A 19,838-nucleotide genomic window follows, 5' to 3' on the forward strand; every position below is an offset into this window, starting at 1 on the left:
CAGTAGTTAACTGGGATTTGATTATTTGTAGGATGTTGATCCCACTTGCCTTTTAAGATATTCTAATGGGTAGCATACAAGAAAGCTGGTACTGGAGAATTCTCTGCTTTTTACTGATGACTCTGTAATGCACCAAAACAGAAAAATCTTTGTACAGGGAAGTGAATAATTGCACCACCTAGACAGAATTCAGAATATTCAGTACTAGAAGACAGTCCAACTTCTGTCAAAGTTGGGTACATCAATCCAAGCAAAGCAGACGTCTGGCTCATGACATATTAAATATTAGTAAATAGGAACTATCATTTAGTTTTAGCTATTTGGTTGCAGTGGCAATTAGTTTTATAAAAGGGCTAAATACTGGTAATATCCTTGCTTTACAGTTTTTCTTCCTACACCATACTGTAAAAATTCATCTAATGACATGGTAGAACTGAAGGAGATGTGTAATCATTTTTGCTGCGCTGGGTCACTAAACTTGCTATGTTGGTTTTGCATGTCAGCAGCTTATGTCAGCTTCCAGAGGAAGAGAGTGTTTGAGAGCTGTGAATTTGTTGTTACAAAGGAAGTGATAATAACTGAAAAAGAGAGAGAGCACAGTGTACAGCAGATCCCCATATTAACTCATCTTTAACTGAAGAATTGCAAAATTACTCGCTTTAATTCTAAAAGTAGACTGAATGGCTACTAATATTTCTGAAATTCAGCAGATGGAAGTACACATGCATAAAATGAAAGCATTGGTGTTCTATAAAGGATTAGGCAGAAACTAAGATTTTCTTTATAGTGGTAAAAACACTTAAAATTTGAACCTGTGCTTATAACATTAATTCATAGTTTTTCTTTATTTTGAGTCAGTCTACTGCAATCACATCATTATAGGTGTATCATCACAGAAACAAAGATTCATTGGGGCTGGAAGGCACATTCAGACATCCAGAGATAATCTAATAGAACCCCCCTGCTCAAAGCCGGGTCACCCAGAGCAGGTTTCCCACAGGGCTGTGTCCAGTCAGGTTTTGAATACCTCCAAAGGTGGAGCCTCCACAACCTCTCTGGGCAGCTTGTTCCAGTGTCTGACCACCGTTGCAGTAAAAATGTTTCTGCTTATGTTTGAACGTAATTTCCAGTTAATGCCTGGGGTTGTTCCTCCCCAGGTGCAGGACTTGGCATTTTCTCTGTGAACTTCATGAAGTTCCTTTCTGCCCATTTCTCCCTATCAGGATGTTATGGGAGACAGTCCTGAAAGCCTTGCTAAGGTCAAGACAAACAACATCCACTGCTCTTCCCTGGTCCAATGAGTTACTCTAACTCCTTTTGTCTATTTCTAGTAAAACTTTAGTAAATAGGTGTTGAACATATCATGTGCATGTTTTTTTAACTATGCAAAGAAGGTACAGTGAGCTCAAATCATCCTGAAAAGCACAGGTTTCTGCAAAGTGAGAAAATGGTTATCTATTCCAAAAGTTAGTGTTATTGTACTTACTAAAAAAAAAAAAGAGAGAGAGAGAGAGAGAGATTTAATGTCGTGGGTTTTGTTTATGCTGTGACTAATGATAAGTTTTGTAATTATTTTTACCATGTATATTATGTTATAGCCATTTTTATGGACTTGTTCTATGCTGCTGATTCTAATGTTGCATATATTAATATGCATAGATATTCAACCTAGCTGTAGGAGAGCTGGTAGATCCAACAAGCACAGGGATAGTACAATGAACAAGAAGTATCTCTGGTCACGGAAGCAGTGTAACTGTATCAGTTCCCCAGTAACTCAACTCAGCTTTTCCAGTTCCATCTCACAGAATTTCTGCTTTTTAAACTTTTCTTTCTTGGAGGTTTATCTCTGAAGTAGGTCCATAGAGGTTTTTCTTGGCAGCTTTTTTATTATGTTATTTGTAAATCAGATTGGTTCCTTCATCTATTTTGCATCATGGCCACATAAGCTGTTGCACTGCAGAACTGAGGGAGTGGAAGGATTTAGGAGTGGATGGCCAGAAGCAGGGTGGAGTGGGAAATGCCTCAGCTGGCACTGTTGTCAAGAGAAATGCATGCAGAAATGTGACCTTAGGTGGACACAGAGAGGGTAAGAAAAATGTATTTATGTTCCTATTCACAAAGGTTCTAAACTGAGATCAGTTTAAAATGATCAATGTGAAGTGCCTGAAACACTGCAACTGGGGATGCTCACCTTCTGTACTCAGGTACACTGTGAGAAACCTGTATGTTAACACCAGTCTTCAGAAAGAGGTCTTCCTCCTGCCCTCTCCCTCCAAACTAATGACTATATGGGGTCACCAATGTCCTTGAACTCTGAACTCAGAGAAATATAGTGTCCTTAAAATAAGGCTGGAGCTTCCCAAAACATTTTCTTTAAAGGTCATTTAAAAAAAAAAAGATGTGCAAAACAATTTTGGACTCTGTAAATGAATGATAGTATCTCCTGTTGATAATTATTCATTTACTGATTCTACAGAGACTGCTGTGGTCATGGGAATGTAATAATGTTCACATCTGTGTCTAAGACTAGGGAATGGAGATATAACTGGCTAACCTCTACTGTGCTGTCAGGTTCATTTGCTCTAGTCTGGTTACAAGAACTCAGCCAGAGGGCCTTAGTAAATATACCATCTGGTGTTTATGATAGAGGTGAAGAACAGACCTGCAATGTATTTATGATTATTTCTAGGTTTTGTGTATTACAGTTTCTTCAGCACAAGAAGTACTAAAAAATGTCCTTAATATCCCACCAGTCCAGTATACCCTCAGGCATGATGAACAAAAATTATTTTCCACCTAGGAAAATGTATTTAGCTGAAGGGAACATCTCAAACCTTAGCAAAGATTGACTTCCAGGACAAGGTGACTCAGGAAGCAAATCACACTTTCTACCTGTACTTGATACTATAACATGAAATCGTGCAAATGTCTCTAATAAAACATGTTGATGCCTTGCTTAGCCAGCAGTTTTAAAACATTTTAAGCTTAGAGAAATGTAATTTTGGAATGTGCGTTTACAAGAGGGAAAATTTTAGTACTGTCTTTGTATGCATTGGTATGACTTTTGTATGAAAGCGCTACCTCTGTACTTGCTTAGTAAGTTACGTAAAGTTATATAGAGCTTTGTAATACCATGTGAATACATTGCGGGGTGGGAAGACATTTCTGACTTTGTTCCTGAGGATGACATTTTCCATTTTTTGTCTTCATTCAAATATAGATTTAACTTAGTAAGTTGTTGAAAAATTTTGATCATTTTTGTTTAGTGCTGTACTTGAAAATACAAATTCTTGAAAAATTGTGTGTGTATTCAGAATCATACTCTACTTGGAGTCAGTGAAACATTAAAAATAACTGTGTTAGTATAACCAAAAATACTTTGTGAGCTTATTTTACATACTGCATGTACAGCTAATATAACTAGTAGCAGTACATTAAATTGTTATTCTTGCGGTTAAATTCGTTCAGTAAATAGTACTTTGTATACAGTCAGTTTCCATTTTTCCCTGAAATTTTAGCCAGCTTTCTGTCTTTTTCTCTATGAAATACATAATCAAGTGAAACAGAAAAATGTGTTTGTGAAGAATGAGAGTTAGTGTCAATTACAATGCTGAAATTACTTTCAGAATTAAAAAGAGTTTGAGTTGATTGTCCCTTAAAAATTAGCATGTTAGCGATCTTTAATTTGAAGCATTATTTGGGATAGATCTGTTAAAAAAAACTGTTTTCATTTTACAAAATAAAGCTTGTCTGAAAACTGCAGCACACTTAGAAGGAAGTTAGGGATACCTGTGGCAAAAATGCTATGTATGCAATGCTCATTATTGTATATTTAATACAGAGAATTTGAAGAAAGCAATTAACAGCTTCACCCATAATCACTCTACTAGCAATGAGGTTTAGGTATCTGTCTTTTGGACAACCAAAGCTGTTTTGTGCTTTCAGTATAATTTGCTTTAGGGGTAGGAATTGGAGGCTGCAGGGGTGGAGCCAAAGATTTGGCTTCCATGTATAGCAGAGAAAGGCTTTCAGGGTTTAGAATGAATAAGGAAGAATGAGAGAGGAATGATATATCAAGTTAGGACCATTAGAAGCAAGTTGTAACACGTGGTTTGTGAACTACAGTAACTTCACCAGCTGATCTAATCAAAACAAAGCTAATTGCTTATTAGCCCAAGTGTATATTCAGCTGAGACATTTTAAAAAAAGAATTACAGCAGTCACCTCCAAAGTTTGTAATACATCCTATTTTGAGTTCTAGAAAGCAATGGTATTTGTGAATTTTGGGAAATTGGTGATAGTAGAGCTTTAATCTTTGCTTATCCTTTGATGTCTCTAGGTAGGAGATTGCATTCTAAGGTATGTCTCCTTGCTTGGAAAAGCTTAGTTTCCCTCTCATTTCTTTATGAAATGTGTCCCCGCCTGGACAAGGTGTGCTGCTTTTGTTCTAGGCTTTTTTTGTAAGACCTTATAAAACAGTTCTTGAAAAATTTCCTAGTGTTACTCCCTAAAGATATGTATTTGACATGTGACTTGATATTTCTGAAACTCATGTGCATTGCTCGGGATGCAACATAATGAAAGAAACATGTATGGGTACTGCTAAAAATACAGAATTTCTGAGACTGTATGTTTTAAGGAAAATTAGGAACAACCAAAAACATATACGTGAAAATACTTTACGTACATTGATGCAATAACATAATATTTAAAATAAAATCTAGTGACTTAAGAAGAAGTTGAAATTCTTTTAGTATGCTAGTGTCTAAATTTTCTACATCTAGAATTTTCTTTATATTTTCATGTTAAATCCACAGTTGAGTGATCTATTGTTCTGTATTGGTTCGTCCTAAGACAGAGAGATGTACAGATTGGCCATAGCAGTATACTGCATTACAAGGGCTGCCCTAGTAAATCTGATATTATATTTAGGTTAAGATTTTCACCTGGGATGCAGCATTCTCAATTTCTCAAGTTATGACTGTTAAAAAATATTCATTCTTTGGGCTTCAGAGCTGGAGCACATAATGTCCCACTGCCTTTTTAAACAACGACAACAACAACTTGTCTTTGTTTTCAAGGGGTGATGACAAAAATACAAGAAACAAAATGACAGCAGCTCAGCTTTGGGCAAAACTGCACAATAGGAACTTTTTTTTGTTGGTAGTATTTCATAGCCAATGCTCTCTGAAGCAACCTTTGTTTATATATTACACACAATGCTTGAATGAACACATATGCTGTAATTCAGAACTCTGTTTCTCAGAATTTTCAAATGGTAGTATTAAAATCCTTGTGCATTTCATTGTGTGCGCCTGATGAGATAACAATAGGAGTATTTAGAGTGTAAATCAAAAACAAATGTGCAAATCAGATATTAAAGCATCTGTATTGTTTATAGCAGCTGGCATGGTATAATTGAAACTAGCCTTACTCTTCCTTTTGGAAGACTGAAAAATGTAGGAATGTGTGCATCTACAGTGTTTCCCATACAAATGAAAACATGTTGGTATTTAAAAAATACATTGCATATAACATTCGTCATTTAAAGTAACTCTGTCATCAGCTATTAAAATGCTTGTGTACAGGACGTGGTAGATATGTAATATTGCATAACCATTTTCTACAGAGCTGAACAGCTTAAAATCAACACCATGCGTCTTTTATGACAAGTAGTTCTATATCAAATTTAGAATTCAATGCCAATAGTGCATTTTACTTGACATTAGTTTTAGGGCACCAGAAAAAGAAATCATTAATGTGAACCGCAAAAGAGAAAGGAACATGACTGTGTCTGGTATGGTGTAGTTTGTGATATTTGTACACACAGAATCTAAAGGAAATGTCTGTTTTTAATATCAGATCTAGCTCAATTTAACTCTACAAAAAGTTTAACTGAAACAAAATGCAAGAGAGGAAGCAAACAGGAAACAATACAACAAGAAAGATGAGGAGGTCTCATAGTGGATGTCTAGAGTTCTCGAACTGATGACGAGAGCTGATGACAGTAGGCTGTTTCTTAACTGAGCTGGCCTAACAAAGGTTACTCACTCTAGTATGAAATGGAGTAGTAAAGGAATAGATTATCATCTTTACCTTTTGCTTTGCCTGCTCTGTACCTTTGAATAAAGGAATAAATAATGATGTATATTCATCTTTTTAATTTGGTTTTGAGTCGTATTACTTTGCAGGCTTCTGGATTAAAAAGGCTCACACATGCTAGCCTTAGTTGGCCCAATTATGTGTATCTTGCTGTAGATCTAGTTTCCCCATTGTGTTTAGGAAAGAAGTTGCCCAATTATTCCATCTGATTTTCATTAAGAAGCTTTTTCGCTTTTGACACATGTGCCACATCTAACAAATAGCAATATGGCACAAAACTGAATCTGTTACCATTTGATTGGAGATTTTTCAAGGTCAGGACCCAGTTTCACAAGCAGTTCTGTTTTTCAATGCAGCTGACATCAGACACAAGCTGAAAGACAAACTTGTCTAATAAAGCTTTCAGATTCAATTTTCTCTCTGCATATAGCTTCAGGAATCTCTAGAGGTCATTCACAGCATGTGCTGCAACACCAGCAGGGAGAAGTAATGAAAAGAGTCTGGATAAAAAGCTGACGTTATCCTTCCAAAGCTGCATGAATAAAAACATAGTAAGCAAGTTTATAAATGCAAATATCTATGATTCTCAGAATTTCTATCTTGATCTTTTTAGAATGTTTTGATGTGAGGATCTGTTTTTGGATTATCTGACAGGTGGAAAAATATATACAAAATATGCTTAAACCACAAAAGCCTGATTTACATCAAAAGAAAGAAGGTTACCACTTTATATTTAACATCTCATTGCAAGGGTCTCTGAGTAGGTTAGTCTTTGAAAGTGTCTGTAATAAACAGGTGTGACAGTGCAGTTTACAAAACGGAATTGGACTTTGATTTTTCAGGGTTTAGCTGCTTAAATCAAAGAGTATCTGTATTACTACATAGAACTGTTTACTGTGCATACATCTATTACGAAAAGTAAATCAGAAGGTGAAAATAAGAGTCAACTGCTCCACTGTTATTAAAAACAATATAGAATTTATGTCCGTTTTTTGTGTTCTATAACAGCTGTTGCAAATACAGCTGTCAAGATTTATGACATGAGAGTAATGCTATCATCAGTCTTTCAAAGGACCACGTTCGCCTTCTCCACGTTTCAAATAGGGCCTGATATTTTCTTCTCAGGAGAACAGGCTTCGCAGCTTGTTTTCTTTCATTTAATTTCTCCATCAGTAGTTAATGGCAGCAGGATATACAGGATTCATTGTGATTAAACCCCATGAAATGTAAATGATACCATACAGCAAAATTCATCAGAATATTACTGATAACTTATGTGATATTCCCTACACTAGGTAAGTGTGAAGAAGTTAAGTTATAGATAGGATCAGGTTTTTTTACATGACTCATGCAAAATGAAATGCCTCAGGAAAAAATGAAAGGTAATTTTTATTTTCCTCTGGAACTATGTTCTGCATACATTACAGAATCCAGAGTTAGCCATTTTCAAGAAACACAGCAAAACAGCACTGCAGCATTTTTAGAAAATGGAACCAAGGTTTGATATAATTTATTCTGGAACATATGGAAAGAGGAATTTTTGTTAGATTTCTTGGTTAAAGTAGTATTCTTAATAAAATTGTAGTTTATGGTCTTTTCTGGTTTAAGTCTAACTCAAATTATAGCTTTAGATCTGTCTCACATTTTTTTGTACTTTAAACCCATTCTGCCTCTCTCCTTTCTTTTTTTATAGTAACCTGAGTTATGATGATACTGACTATACAGATAGCATGGGCTTGCAAATAGCAGTAATCCCTCTTTGTTCTTTTCTTGTATAGTAATTATGTCTATTGACAATTACATTCTGTGCAAATCTCTCTAATTTGCTAGAATAAAGTGTGAGTTCATTCTGCACATAGTCCTTTTGACTTCTGTCTGCTGTTCCTTGTTGACTTTTCTTTTCAAAAGGGCAAAGCAAGCTGGCTTTTCTTTCCAGAAGGAGTGATGCTCATTGCCTTACTGTTCATATTCTACTGAAAAATGCAATGGCTCTTTAACATCCTTCCTAAAGTTTCTGCTCTAACTGGAATTGCCATGGGGCTAGGTCTCCTCTACAGAGAAACAGCCAACCAATGCGTGGAAGAAAGCACGATCGCAGCATGTGAGCAGGCTGGAGGCCACAAATAATGGACAAAGCTTATAATTGCTTGTAACGTTTCTGCTCTAGTCAGAGGGCACGACTTGCCAAAAGAAAGAATCATTCCTTAAACTGTTAGGCTAAAGGCTAAAATGAGGAAAGGATGGCTAAAGAGTAATGAAAATTCTCTGCTACTTCACCTAGAAAATTCTTTAATCTTGCTTGTCTTAAATATACGTTTATATGAAGCATGTCACTGAAACATCAGCCCTGCTTTCTCCACTTACGTCAGTGTGTAGTAGAGGGAAATGTACTCAGGGAGACATGCAAGTAGAGATTTGAATTACTGACGTTTCCTTTAACAATAGATCAGTGATCAGATGACGTTTAACTTCCTAAATACAATTTTTCTTAAGGTCAAACTAAAATAACTGTAAGAGCAATAGGGGTTAGTTTGACCTGAAAAGTAAGTATTATATGTATCTTCATAAAAAGCTTGACGAGTGTTTCACAAATAGTACAAGGCAAGATATTTTAGCATTTCTGTTGAAAAAGAAAGAACAGAAGATGCTTGCAGTGATTTAAGGGAAGTGACACTAAGAAAGTGACAGTAAAGATATTGCCTTCTCTAACTTTGAACAACTGTTTTTGAATTATGCAGATTTTTTCTTAAGCTATTCCTACGATGGAGGGTAGATGGGGAACATTTTGCCATAAATACTGTGAGGCTGTTAAATTACCTGATACCCGAACTCTTCAACATCGATTATTTCAGAGCTTCTTCAGAACTCTTCTGATCATTTTTTAAATTTGCTACTGGCTCTTTAGTATTCTTAAGAGTTCACCCTGTATCTGTGTACAATTTTTGTACACTTTTTTTTTTCTTCAGTGCTCCCTTTGGTTCAGATAGCAATTTATGCCCGTTAAGTCAATTTGTAGCTCACACAGAATCGGAAGAGGTGATTTTCTTAGGACTGCAGCTGTTGGAGCTGCTGGCAATATGTGGCTTTCATGATATCAAAGAACTAACTGCTAAAGTTCAGTTACATGCCAATAGCGGTATGTTGGAAATGTAAATTGTTGTCATATAGATTGACATCCAATTGAAAGCTGCATACTAAGGAATGGAAATTGTTACTTCTACTGACAAAAGGAATACTGAGAGATGCTTGCATCATTTGTGACAGATGTTGTCACAACATTTTTTATAAGGCAACTGTATTTTATGTGACAGTGTTTGATGGAGCACCACTGCTGCCTTAGTACAAAGCATTCATTTTCATGTAATCTTTCTGTAACAACTGCAACAATTGCTTACTGAAAGATTCATATCATTTGGAAAAAAACCTGAATGCTCTCTGTACGGGTACAAATAATGCTGCATAAAATTAGGCTGTTTAAAAAAGATATTTTGACTCTTTGAACTGAAATGCTTCAGACTACCCAGAAATGACTGAGAGTGTTGCTCCTGGGAAGGATGCTGGGATCCTGGGAAAATTTAATTAGGGATCCAGGGATCAATTACTGAAAACTTTCAGGAAAAAAAATTAAATACAAAAACAAAATGTTATTGCATTATTAAGTGACAACAGAAATAAGCAGTAACATTTAATAGATCACTTCCAAAAATAAAATTGCTTGTTGACACTGTTTTAATATTACAAAAGAGGTTCCTTGTGTTGATTCCATTTACCACTTCAGAAGATGCGAAAACAGGCTGCAGCATTTTTTTCAACACTTCCCTTATTCAAAATTTTAAGGAACAAACCAGGTAATTTTTTCCTTAAAAGCCCGAACACATAAGTAGCTCTCATAAGGCAAATAGCAGCTCCATTACGTATTTTTGCATAAGCAGATTATTACTGTATTTCACAGTGAAATTGGTTTTGAATAGTATAAACTGCATCACAAATCTCTTTGGGATGCAGTGTGTTACTGCAATATAAAGTTCTTAGTGTTTCTGTTCCCCTAAAAAATGACTCCCTTGACATGTTGACTCCTTAAGGTTTCCTTTCAAAGGTCTTATGAAGAGGGCTAAAATGTTTATTTCGATATAAAATAGAAATCTCTTTTTCATGCTTGCCTAAGGGAAAAGTCCACACAATGAAAATTAATATGCATCAAATGCCTCTTAACTGTCATCTTCACTGGCAAACATAAAACTCTTTATCTGAGACTGAAATACTTGTAGCAAGCCACTATGGATGAATGCATATAGCAATTCAGTCAAAGTTTGTACTTACCTTATAAGGAAAATACAACTTTTGTCCAAATTTTTAATGTTATAATCTACTCAAAATGTTGATAAATATATGAATCATAGAAGACCCAGTCAAACTGTATCTTAATTTACACAAACCAGTATATGCGATCTGGAGTCCTATAACCTTTCTGGCCAGACCTGTGAGATCTTCCACAAGGAATACACAAGCCAAATAAAAAAATAAAATTAGCAAAAGCGAATTTGAATCACAGCCATAATAACAGCGAATATTTTTTAGATATTACCTATTCCTTTTAATTGAGAGAGTCTGAATTTACTGGAAGCATTTTTTTCTTCTTTGCCTTGTAGAACATACATCACATGAGCTTAAGGGGAAGACTAAAACCAATAAGGATAATAGAGGATCCAGGAGACAGGCAGGCCACAATGGGACTGTTTCTCTCAGCTCTGGGTTTCCTGGCACTTCATATCACAATTAAGAAATAGACAGCAATGTTTGGGGAAAAAAATCACAAAGATTTCTCATTATTTTTGTCTGGTACAATAAATAAGAGATATTAGCATTAACATACTTCGAGTTTATAGTGTACCAATATCCCAACATTTGAAGCAACTCCTACGTTCATTTTAAAGAAAAAAAGCAGCAGTGTCAAGAATGGATTATTTTTACTATAGAAGAGATATTGGTGTAATATTGCAGATACTTCTTTAGATAATCTTTAAGCTACTGAACAGAAAGAAATATCAAACACAACTGTGTTCAATAGGTAGTTTGCATAAACAAGAAAGGATATTTATAGGGGAGAGAAATTATTAAGTCTTGAGTGATAAATTCAATGTACTGTTTTTCTTCATATGGAGTATTTTTAAAGCATTATCTCAACATTTGAATGAACACCAGAATATTGTTTTCACCTAACTTGTTAAATATAGATTAATAGTTAAGTTAGCCTTCATAATATAAGTAGTGATACTGCTTTAAATTGAATTTAGAACCATTTAATTACTATATGAAAGATTCTTCTGATAACTTTTTTAGTATCAATGTCCACTTAATTTTTATGCTCGCTGTAACTGATCCATTCACTCCCTATCCATATTCGCTTTTCAATTTTTAATGGGCCCATCCATCATTTTGATCATGTCCTAAGGAAAGGTTCACAGGGAATACCACAATAACAGTATATTACTAAAAGGACACTGAACTTTGAAGTAGTTTATCTTTCAGAATGGTTTTGAATAAAATGGTAGGTCCAAGTAGAGTTATTAATGATACCTCACATTTCAGATATACATTAGTCTTCAATCAGTTTTACACTTGCCTGCCCCTACTTGAGTCATAGTCCAACTAGAGTAGGATAGTGCAGATTTAAAACTTTTGCTACCACAAATAGAGCAGTCAGTTGGATGTCTATAAAGGCTGTGCCTGGATTATTTCCATGAATTATCTTCAGTCTTTTCTTAGCTGCTTCATTCCCAAAGCATTCTATATCCTCACGCAGTTTCTCCCTTTGTCTGTTATTGAGACTGCTTGGAATTGAGATTATAGCTTTAAAGCTCTAACACAGCTGTACATGGAATTTGCCTTGAAGGGCCTCCTATGGTGGCTTCATTCTTATCAAATAAACAGCTAATGTTGCACGTGTAAGTATCTTGAACACAGAGAAAGTATTGGCAGGAGCTGCTCACAACATTAGTAGGTCATAATCTTAACTCTTCTGCTCTGTAGCACTTAGTTTTCTTCACCTTAGTGTTATTTATGTTATAATGCGTACAAGACTGTTTATATGATTTACCTTACTGAAACGCTCAGTATTTGGTAGCGTCTGCCTGTTTTCCTGACAGGCGGTGATGTGTGTTCTTACTCCCATTGCGATCCAGTGTTTGGGAAAGCAAGAGCTTTTCTTTACACTGAGTGAAAGACCTATCTAAATATCTTTCTGTTGTATTTGGAGAAATTTGGAGAAATACAGTGTACAATAAAGAGCTTAGTCATGCTTCTACATATGGAAAGGGGGATAGCAAGAAAATTCCACCAGATTTCTCATGTGACTGAGAAAGATAAGCCTGAGAAAGCTATCTGACACTTAAATTTCTAGTGTCAGTTTAGAATTATGGTGACACTAATTAATCTAATAATAGTAACATGATAATAGATATCATAAACTTATGTAAGGAGTTTTGTTTTTCAAACATAGCAGTACACATTCACTTATATATCTTTTTCTTTTCTCTTAACAATTTTTAACCTTAGTTTTCTTTTGAATCTCTAAGAATTAGGGGATCTTTAGCTTTAGTCCTTCTCTTCATGCCATGGCACAGAATATTTTACATCTAAACTTTAATGAATAGCCCTATACACTGATATATAACTATATATAGATACTATATATATATGCCTATATATGTAAAATACTATATATATATGCCTATATATGTAAAATACTATATATAATAAATATTATATTGTAATATAATCAATAATAACTTGTTACAAATCTGCCAAAGATAGTTTACGGTAAAGGGAGTCTAGGCACTTAACTCATGTATTCAAATGTATTTGACAATAGCGGATAATGTAAATGCTCCCCAAGTGTTCATGAAATCAAGTACTAAGTGTTACCCATTTATGGTCTTAAAAATTATAATCTATGAAGTGTCCATTGTACAGTTACGAAGTCATTTTTTCTAGGATTTTTTTTTTACTAAAATATTCAAGGCTAAGATAGGCAGTGGTGTTTTATTCAAACAGCAAAAGGCTCACATTGTTGAAATATGTTTTCTATTTTTAAAAGCTGATTAAAAATATTAGCTTGGACATCTAATGCTATAAGGATACATATTCTCCTCATGGGTGGAAATTTGTTGGCAATGATTTTTTGATCAACATAGATGCCTTATTCTGAGTTCAGACCACCAGAAAACCCTATCCTTGTTCTCAGATTTCAAGGCTTGATTTTTTGTAATATAATAATGTTAGTTAATTTAGTAAATCTTATTTATGTTGCCCACAGTTATTCTGTTTGTTAGTTTTCTTTCAGAACTCCTTTGTGACCCAGAATATCTGTTAAGTAGCTGTAGCCCTGTCTGCAAAAGGTGTTCTTGTCAATGAGCTCCTTGCATGCAAGGGGTCCACTGCATGGGTGAACTTTGTGTGCTCTATTTCCTTAACTTTGAAGAACAGAGGGATCAGACTATTCATTTGTCACTGGGACAAGTCTAAGGAATAAATCAGTCCCAGAACCATCTTCTCAGTTCTCCCTCAGGGAAGCTTGCTTAGAGTTAAAGAGTATGAGCGTGCGTGCTTGTACGCTGCAGAAAATCTGCCGCAATGAAACATGATTTAAAAAAAAAAAATCAAAGAAAAAAATATACCCTCTGGGAGGAGATAGGTCTTCACCCATGTGCTGCTGTAGCCTCAAGTTATTCCCAGTCACGTTCACAAGATGGTCCTGAACTTTCCTGTGAAACGAGCAAAACCTTCCCGGCCTGGTGTGCTGCTTGCAAATCAGTGAGCCACTGTTTTGCTCACAGGAGAATGCTTATTTGGGCTGTCACTAGAGAAGGAGGTGTTGCTTGTGTTAAAGTAACTAATTCTTTGAGATAAGTCATTTGTGCATATGCCACAGGATACAGGTATTCTTTGTCCGGTGTCTTCAGAGTTGTATGCAGCTGGGTTTCCTTGACTAATCCAAAATGGGGTATAGTAGGTGTATGTTACTGTTACTGTATAAAGGATTCAAGGCTTGCATATGCCTTACTTGGTACTACTAACCATAGAAATAATTCCCAGGCTAGAGATGCAAAAGTCTCTTTGTCAAAAGACTTTGACCTGGTAGGTATAGTTATACTATGTAATTAAAATTTTTATCTTACTTAAAACATTCAAAAGGATGGCTAGGAACACTTCTTTGAACTTAGTCAGTCCTCCTCAAAGACTTTGAGCCTGAAAAGGCATGTTGGAAGAAGTTTGAAGCTTTTGGGAGTGCTGTCATTCTTACTCTCCTTTTTGTTCCTGTTCAACAGCTAAATAAAGGGTTTGATTTTTCGGAGTTGTTAGTCTGGCACTCTTTGGAAACACAACATTGTAATAAGCAGAATAAAAGAGAAAAAAATGCTTTCCTGCAGTTGACTTTATTCTGCTTTTCTTATTTTTGCATTTAATATGTGAATTTGAATTTGAATTTCATGACCTGTTCATATTACTTCCGCTCTTGAAATTTAACACTACGGATTATTTTCAAGATGCACAAAACACCAATATTCTTTTGACTTTCTTCTATTGTATTTCAAGGTTCAAGAACAAGCTGAAAACCACACCTAGTTCAGAATATTGTTAGGTTTTTCTAGGGTTTTTATTAGTCTTCTTTTTTGTGCTAACTAGGAGTTTATTTCTGTGTTTTATTTTTCTCCTATTATTACTCTACATTGTTTATTTCTTTATTGCATAGTAGAAAGTGCTAATGAGAAGTTATATTAAGAGCTACGGGTTAGTGTATTTTAATTTGTTAAACCACAAACCAGACAGACAATTAAAACTTATCATACCACAGAAGTGAACTGACATAGACTTTAAGTGAAATTAAAAGTCCTTAATTTTCTTCCTAATAATGTTAGAGCAATGAGTCACGTAGAATTTGTTGCTCAGATATTTGAAAAAAGGATTTGATTCTATTTTTGCATTTATAAACCAGTTGTCCTGGGAAAAAAAATCCTTCCCCTTAGAGTCACAGAAACTGTCAGTGCAGTTCCACATAAATTCTTTCAGAATATCTGTTTATACATATTGTGTAACTACTGTTAATTTATATGGCTTTATTAATTTTAATCAATTATTTATACTTTTCTGTTGAATGAACCATGTTGTATCTGTGCAATCATAAAAGAAAGAGAAATAAAGGGCAGATGTACTATTTCTAGTGGTATTTTTGTTCTGAGGGGAGATAAATATCAGAAGAGAAACATACTGTGCGTTCACTTTGTAAAAGTAGTTGCTATAAATAATTGGATAACTCGAATGTTTTAACTGCTCAGTCAAAATGGAACAGATTCTTACCACCTTCAGTAGCAGCAGGTTTGTGATAATGCATCCTGAAGCTTTTAAAGAAGATACCACACTGAACAGTGCACTTCTGTTAGTGCCTCACAGTCCTCAGAGGAGTATTTCACTTTCTTGATGCAAAAGAAATGTGTCAAAGGGATAAGAAAAAGTTAAGTGAAAGTCCAGACGAGCAGAACTACGTGCATTAGAAGATTAGGAATAGCCTGTTCTGGAATAGCTGCCATCTGAGAAAAACGTTGTTAATAATAGGCATAATATAAAAGCCAAGTTTTACATAATAAAAAAATACCTGGTCCCTCCCCCACAATCAATCCCAGTGCCTGTCTCTTATTGCTTATTTTGTTATTCAGAGATCATTTCTTTCAGCAATCTTTGCTCTGTTTTATACACTTCTTTATGACCTAATTATCCTTTTAGCTGAAAATACCTTCACCTCAGCCAATGTAGTTTGCTCCCTGTAAGAGATGGCAGAAACTACTCCCTGTGGTCTATATCAAGAGCCACCTTTCCTTCAGTGGTTGAGGTTTTTGAGTTATTTCTTCTGCAGCTCGCAATCTGCTAGTAGAAAGAGAAGTTCAGAATGCTGCTGCTTCCTCCCTCTACAGAGGTTTGTATGAATTGGTCAAACTCGTCTGTATGTCTTTCTCAAAGCATCTTTTTTATGGTTTTTAACAAACTTCTCAAAGCATCTTTTTTATGGTTTTTAACAAACTGAAGTACAGACTACATTTAAAAATACTTCTCACTAACTTATGATTATACTTAAGAGTTGTCCCAGGTACCGATATTGTCTCAAGGAAGTTCCCTATTCTGATGTTACTGTAGAATGAGGACATTCCTAATCAACATATTTAATTATGTGAATATCCAATGAGAAGATCCTGTTAACTCTCTCCTGTATTATTCCCATGCTCTTTTATAGAGCAAAGTATTGCTATCTTACTCAGTGTATTTTACAGTATTTAGATTCCATATAAATCATGTCTGTTTTTATGTATTTACTTTTTTTTGTTTGTTTCTAAGCAATGATTTTGCAAGGGAGATGCTATGCAATAATCTCCCTTTGGAACCTCTTCGTATACAAAAAAGTTTCTATAAATTGGAAAACAGAAAGCATGTTAGTATTTTTTTGAAGGTCATTAGCTATTAGATCTGACATATGAAAGTAGCTGAAATATTTTGAATAGCACTGATTTAACCCATCTTATAAATTCATATGGGTTTTTTTGGGTTACCACTCCAAAATTTTTAAGAAACTTTGGATGTGCAGTCTTGGTAGATGTCTTAGAAGTATTTAAGAAATCTCGTATTGCATTGATTCCCCAAAAGTGTCTGTTTAGCTGCTCTAAGCTATCTTCCTCATTTGTCTAATAAATTTTGTCGTCTGTGCATGAGATAGTGGAAAGATTATACTTCCAAGTGACTTTTCAGGTCTATACAACATCATTTTACTTCTGCCATTTGTAAAGGTTGGATTGAATGTTGGAGGTTTTGAGTGATTGCTATTCCTTTTTGTGGAGGAGTTACTAACCTCTGCAGATTAAATCAGCGGGGACAGCAGGAGGCAATTCCCCCTAAAAGGCTATATTAAAGGCCATTGCGAGGCTGAACTAATTATATGGGCAGAGGCTTCATTGAGAGCTGAACACAGCTTCTATTTTTTTGTACGTAGGAAGAGACAGCAAAGAGGAGTATTGGCCTTAAAGAAAGTTAAGAGAGCAATTTATTTCTTTCTTTCTTTTTTTCTTTTGTAAATTAGGCCTCTGTCTGAAAAAAGGCTTGTGAAAATGAGCCAAGAAATCCCTCTCATTTTGTTTCCTCCTTTGTTTAAGGAGGCAGGACTTTTTGCATGCTTATTCCTGGGTAAACAATGTAGCATTAAATTAAATCTTAGTGCTATCATTCATTTTTCATTGTAGTTGAACCATCTTACAATAATCTGAGTATACGCTCAGACCAAAATATGTGGGATGGTAGCAGATGCCAGGCAGTCTTATCAGATAGCCGCAATCTATTCATGGAGGCTCTGTGGAGCCCCAGAGAGGTGGGGGTTTTTTTTCCTTTCAGTTCACCTGAAATACTAATGAGAACATGAATTTCATCTGAATTAAGACGATATCTGTTTAACCTATTTGAGTGCCATACTAAACTGAGTTGTTTTCCCATTGTCTAAAAAATCTCTGAAGTCACAGAGGAAATAAAAAGCCTTTGGATGAATTTTAGGCCCAGTGAAAATGGACCTAAGCATCCGTCCCTTGGTAAAGACTGGAAGTCAACACTTGTGCATACTCTTTTCAGTCAACTGCCTTGATAAACTTCTGGAATTGAAACTCTCCAATGTTGTTTTTCAGTTGTTGTATGTCTTGGCCATGGTATGAATACCTCATTAGAAATAATGAAACTTGCTTGGAATGAGTGTGACCTACAGCATTATGGAGTTCATGTGAGGGGAGGGTGAAATGAGATGACATTTTGGAATTGTTGCAGGAAATTGTGACTGATATGTGGAGTTGAAATCCCATGCAGTGGTGAAGGAATATAGCCATTTTTATGAATGTATATCCTTGGTATATAATTTTCCTTGGGTGGCAGACAGATTTTTAATATCCAGATCAGAGAGAAGTAGGCAGAAAAACATATAACATACAGATACGTTTGTTGTCCTTTAATGAATAACATTAAAACTTCTGAAAGCAAACAAAGTATCTTAAAATCTGTAGAAACCTAATGTATGTTTTCTTCATTATTGATATTTAGCCGGTGTTGTTTATTGTATGTTTTTTCCTCCTTCAGACAATTAAGTTCATCATAGACAGAGATGCGCACTAAGGCTTCTCTCTCATTTTCTCTCCTTGCTGAACAAAGATGAAAAATACAATAGCCTCCTGATTGTAAATATTAAGCGACTGTAAGCAAGGCATTGCCAGTAAGCTGCAAGCAGCATATTACATGGCAGGAGAACACCGAGTGCACTAGTGAGGATATTTATGTTTATTCTGTGACCCTTTTTGAATTAATTTTATTTTCTGGGTAGAACAATGAAGGGAGAGAAAGAGATGACTAATGTTTTGTGTTTTTGCTATAATACTGTTAGGAATTATTTCAGAGCATTGAAGTTTGCAAGCTGTAGGTACCAACTGAGTCAAACAGTAACTAATAACAGCATATTTTTTTAATGTTGACTTTCTTCTCTAGCTTCAGTGTACATTATCCAAAGCAAGTGATTCCAGGTGAATCCACAAACCGAATAGTTCCCATTTGTATGGAATATGATGAATAACTCCCTTATAAGTTCCTTTTGCCTTAAAATAACACTATGTAGTTTTCCTTCCTTCCCCATTGTTCTGCAAATCTTAACACATTGTTCTCTTCTTCATCACCTTTTCTCCTTGATTTGGCTTTGTTTTATATGTTACCTTTAAAAATGACCCCAAATTGGCACCCATGTGGGCAAGATCCACATTTTGGAGCTGTGTGTGGCCTGCCTCTCTGCAGTAGCTGCTCCTTCCCCTACTCTTCTCATCTCCTGAGGTAGTAGTTGCCAAATTCACTCGTCCTTCAGCTGCTGACAGGCCAATGGAGAACAATGGGGTACTGCTACTTGGAGGAGAGGGGAGACGTAATGGCTACTACTGCCAAAGTGTGCAAGCTTGGCAGCTAATAGGGCTACACAACTCTTTAGCCAGGCCAGGAGGAAACTTTGGGGTGCTAAATGCCATCGCTCTTCAGACACCTCTTTCCTATCTCCTCCAAAACAGGGAGTGAAGTCTGGGTGGAGGGATACTGTAGCTACCTGCAGTCTTTGAACCAGTGGTTGGAACTTGCTGGTTGAGGTGATAAGCCAAGTCTCCTGCTAAAGGACACAAATTCAGCCAACTATGGCTGTTAGTAAAGAACAGGTTCAGTACATTGCCTTCTGATCACCACGTGCTCTCCCTGTAGCCCTGTGATAAAGGGTATGGGGAAAGTAGCATATAAGAGCTAATAAAGGCTATGGGGAAAGTAGCATGTAAGAGCTAAAGGAAGTGCTAACAACTCCCCTGCATCAAGAGTCCTTTTCTGGGAGTGACGTCTCTCTGCTTCGTTTGCATGGAGAAGTAAGGAGAAATAGAGCAGGGCAGAAAACACCTGGAGTAATTGCAATAGAGATGAAAGAAAACCTGATGAGTATGGATTACTAGTTATTCACACATGTGTGTAAAACTTTTAAAAACTGAAATAAAGGGGGGAAGGAAAGGGGTGCTTTAGGTTATTTGTTTTGCTTTTGATATTAAGAAGTGCCAATCTTTGATCGTACAAAATACTCTGTCATAGCAAACAGTGTGGCGTTGCCAGAAAAACCTTACAAAACCTCTTTCAGAGTCAGAAAAAGA

At 35.7% G+C, this 19,838-nt stretch overlaps 1 protein-coding gene across 9 annotated transcripts in view; it reads left to right on the plus strand.

Annotated features, from left to right (window-relative positions):
* Positions 1 to 19,838, plus strand: part of DMD (dystrophin) — a 1,316,184-nt gene that overhangs the window by 935,987 nt on the left and 360,359 nt on the right. The window lies entirely within an intron of this gene.

Source organism: Dromaius novaehollandiae, chromosome 1, assembly GCF_036370855.1.
Source record: "Dromaius novaehollandiae isolate bDroNov1 chromosome 1, bDroNov1.hap1, whole genome shotgun sequence".
Taxonomy (NCBI): domain Eukaryota; kingdom Metazoa; phylum Chordata; class Aves; order Casuariiformes; family Dromaiidae; genus Dromaius; species Dromaius novaehollandiae.